The 4,785-nt window shown below is 30.4% G+C and overlaps 1 pseudogene; it reads left to right on the forward strand.

The window, feature by feature from the left end:
• The first annotated feature begins 277 nt into the window (after positions 1–277).
• Positions 278–2,794, forward strand: LOC102587580 (glucan endo-1,3-beta-glucosidase A-like; annotated as a pseudogene).
• Positions 2,795–4,785: the final 1,991 nt, after the last annotated feature.

Below are 4,785 nucleotides of genomic sequence, written 5' to 3' on the forward strand. Positions count from 1 at the left end.
AACTATCGACCCTAAACTATCGAGTATATTTTAAAATCAACCATTAAATGGAATCAACCATTTTTTTTCTATCACCTACTCTAGATTAGAAATTTCTTCATCCCCCATTAGGTACGTTTATATGACTTGATTATTCTACATGACTAAATGCCATTATTAATTGAACTTCTTCTTAGGGTAAACTTGACTTGTTTTTTTTTCCCACACTACCTTTCTTATTTTTGTCTATATAAGAAATAATTTGATGTTTCCTTAACACACAATTTCACCTCAAATATTTCTAACTCTTCTCAATTTCAATTTTGCTATGTCTTTTCTAAGTTTTCTTGTAGCTTCCCTTTTACTTGTTGCGCTGTTAATCCAAATGACAGGTCTCTCTCTTACATACACACTAGTAATGTATTTTTACACTGTATATTAAGAGTAGCATATTATAATATCGTAGCAGGTTATGTATCTTATTTACTAGGCTATTGATCTCAGTTACTATCAATAGTTAGGGGTATTTACTTCTAGGTGACCTGATAGTATAACAATTCTTTTGATGTTGGTGTAAATGAGTTAAAAATTCTAGTTGAAAAGCACTTCATATTTTTTAAAATTAGGAGGTCCTATTGGCGAGGACATAAAGGATGATAAATCTACATAACTAAGCAAACATAATTACTATATATACATAATCAAGCGGTATTTTAAAAAAATAATTGAAAATAGCTATACTTAAGAATTTTATAACTAATCTCTTCTCTCTTTTCCTCTTTTGCTCGTTACTCTCTTCCCTCTCTCCCTCCTCCTTTCCTCTCACATTTTTTTCTTGCCCTCTCTCTGCTTCTCTACATTTCATTGCATGAATCTTTCTTCTTATTTCTTATATCAATACAAAACTCCATTAAGCTTTACCTGAATTATTAATTTTTATCTAAATGTGCTTCTTGATCTTCAATATTTTCTAGGTGGCTGCTAATTGTTGATTCATTTTTATTGAATTAATGCTGGTATATCAAAAATTCTCATTATGGGTTCTTGATTTGTTATTCAATGTTTGAATGTTCTATTCTTCTTAGATTGATACGACCAATTGTATTTATGTATCAGAAAAAATAATACAGTTATTATCAAAGTGTATCTTCTTCGATTGATACAACCAATATATGTATCAGGAAAAATGAAACAATTATTATCAAAGTGTATCTTCTTTAATTGATAGATAATGATACATCCAATTGATCTAGGTATAATTTTTTTTTATAAAAATTAATATAGTTGTTATCTGACTAGATTTTTGTATTAAAAAAAAATCTAATACAACTATTATCAGAAAGTAATGTATTTATATATTATTTTAGGGGTGATATTCAAACATTGTATCAATTTTTTTTTTCATTTGTATATCACAATAAATTGATATAGATTGTATCATGTATTTATTTTAGGGGTGATATACAATATGTATATGTCTATCTATATTTCAATTTCAATACTAATTGTGCATTTGTGTAGTTGAGTGTGAGATTGATAGAGGAGAAATGACAGCGAGATCTGGGAAAGAGAGAGAAAGAGAAGAGAATGTGTATATGTGTATCTTAGTTTCAATTAAGATATACAAGTGGTTTATAAGATACAACATGCTTGCCTCTCTCCTCTATCTCTCCCGATCTCGCTCGTCTCTCTTCTATCTCTCTCTCCTCTTTCCTCTGTCTAAATTTATTTTTATGAATTGTGAATAGATAAACGTTACTATTTATAATTATAGTCCAAACTATAACTATTTATCATTATAATGTAGGAGCACAACCTATTGGAGTATGCTAAGGAAAAATTGCCAACAATTTACCATCAGATCAAGATGTCATAAACCTATACAATTCTAATGGAATTAAAAAGATAGAATTTACTATCCAGACACAAATGTCTTCAATGCTCTCAAAGGAAGTGACATTGAAATAATTCTTGATGTCCCAAATCAAGATCTTGAAGCCCTAGCCAATCCTTCAAGTGCCAATGGTTAGGTTCAAGATAATATAATAAGTAATTTCCCAGATGTTAAATACAAATATATAGCCGTTGGAAATGAAGTTGATCCTGAAACAAATACCGGTCAATATGCACAATTTGTTGGTCCAGCAATGAAAAATGTTTACAACGCGTTAACATCAGCAGGATTGCATGATCAAATTAAGATCTCAACCGCGACATATTCAGGGATCTTAACAAACACCTACCCACCAAGTGCTAGTATTTTTTGCGAAGAATACAAAAGCTTCATTAATCCCATAATCCAATTTCTAGCACGAAATAACCTCCCACTCTTAGCCAATATCTACTCTTATTTTGGCCATATTTATAACACTAACGACGTTCCTCTTTCTTAAGCACTTTTCAAAGATCAAGGGACTAATTCCGCGGGATATCAAAATTTTTTTGATGCCCTTTTGGATTAGTATTTTGCTATGGAGAAACTTGGAGGACAAAATATTGAGATCATTGTATCGGACAGTGGTTGGCCTTCTGAGGGACACCCTGCAGCAACTATGGAAAATGCACAAACTTATTATACGAATTTGATTAATCATGTGAAAGGAGGGACTGGAACACCAAAGAAACCTGGAAGTACCATAGAAACTTATTTATTCGCCATGTTCGATGAAAATCAAAAGGATGGACAACCAAGTGAGCAACATTTTGGACTCTTTTATCCTGATCAGAGGCCAAAGTATCAACTCAATTTCAATTGATGATACCATATTATAATTAATATATAGTGCTATGAATAATAAGGAGAAATTTGTGTGCCTTTCTCCTCCTTGTGTTTCCTTGATATGAATATATACATGTTATATATACTTAGAAATACATTTTAAAGAAATGCATGCAAATTATGACATCGATATGCCTTTATGTTATATTCAATCTAGTTAACCTATTAGATTACTTAGAATTCATTTCAGATCGTCATGATTTTAAAACTTTTAGTTCTCTGCCCCCACTAACAGAGAGAGATTAATGACTAATTTAAATTTTACTAATGTATTATAACAATAAATTATTTTATTACTTCCCCCATTTTAGTTTGATTATCTGATTTTGATTTGACATATGGCTTTTAAGAAATTAAGTAAAGAATGTACCAAAATGTCCTTTAATCTAGTGGTCTTAATTAAACATGTCATGTAGAAAGTTTAACTTTCAAAATGGTCAAAAACTAAAAGAGACGTTCATATTGAAATAGATTAAAAAGAAAAGCTAAGACAAACAAATTCTAATGGAAATAGTATATAACTATATACAATAGTAGTTAAATGTGTTGAAGTGTATAACCATCTCATCTAAAAGCGGGTTCGATTCGGGCAAAGCACGTGAAAATGCCGCACTTGAGACCTTGATCTTAGATTGTAACCCTGCTGCTGATAACGCGTTGTAAACATTCTTCATCATGGGAAGAACAAATTGCGAAATTTGACCATTAGATACTTCATTTCCTATAGATATATATTTGAATTAATTAACATCTGGAAATTTTTTTATATTATCTTGAACCCAACCATTAGCATTTGAAGGATTGGTTAGGGCTTCAAGATCTTGATATGGGACATCAAGAATTATTTCAATGTTACTTCCTTTGAGAGCATTGAAGACATTTGTATCTGGATAGTATATTCTCATCTTTCTAATCCCATTGGCCTTGTATAGATTTATGACATCTTGATCTGATGGTAAATTGTTGGCAATTTTTCCATAACATACTCCAATATTAGAATATGCTCCTATACATTGAGGGAAAAGAAAAAAAAGAAAATGTTCAGTGTAATTTCATAAGTGGGGCTTAGAGAGGGTGTTTGCACATACGCAATCTTAATTATTCCTATTGGCCTTATGAAGGTAATTAAATAAACTGTTTTCGACAGAGTCTCGACTAAAGTAAATCATATCCAAAAAACAAGAAAGAGAAAATGATGCCAAAACACACTCCAATTTTATAATTTGCCCCTATACATTGAGGGAAAAGAAGAAGAAATTGGTGTCAAAACAACAACAACCAAAATATATTCAGTGTAATCTCAAAAGTGGAATTTGGGGAGCATATATGGTGCGTATGTACACAATCTTACTCTTACCTTATGACGTTAAAAAGACTATTTCCAATAGAGTCTCAACTCAAGTAAATCATATCTAACAAAGAAATAGCAAAAAAGATAGACAAAATAAAATAGCTTTATAGATAAGCTTTTGATGCATCTCCATCTTTTGTAACATATGCATTAGCTAGAGATGCTACTAGAACTACTACATATAGATCAGTTTCTTTTTGTGACGGATGATCCTTTAAGTTACATAAAACCTAAGCAAAAAAAAAAAGGATTTATATTTGGTTCTTATAACAATACCATACAATAATCAAAATATATAATATGATCCGAATAACTAGAGTTAACATAAATATAACTAGAACCATGCATATATATACATATGAAAAAAGATAGAAACAACTCAATAAGTATATGTACAATCGATCAATAACAATTTTAAATTATGAATTCGCCTTTATCGCGTGTATGTGTAGAGAAAGAAAGAAAAAGACCTGTCATTTGGACATTGCACATCAACAACCCAATAAATAGAAAGATAGTTGCAACCAAGCCACTTTTAGTGAAAGCACAAAGCCATTGAAAAAAAATGGAACATGTAATTTGTATATCAAAAAACCATTTTATTGCTTCTTATATAGGAAAACATTAAAAACACATTTCTTTTCTTGTTTGTTAGTGATGTTTTTTTTTTTTTTTT

Source organism: Solanum tuberosum, unplaced genomic scaffold (assembly GCF_000226075.1).
Source record: "Solanum tuberosum cultivar DM 1-3 516 R44 unplaced genomic scaffold, SolTub_3.0 scf00559, whole genome shotgun sequence".
Classification (NCBI taxonomy): domain Eukaryota; kingdom Viridiplantae; phylum Streptophyta; class Magnoliopsida; order Solanales; family Solanaceae; genus Solanum; species Solanum tuberosum.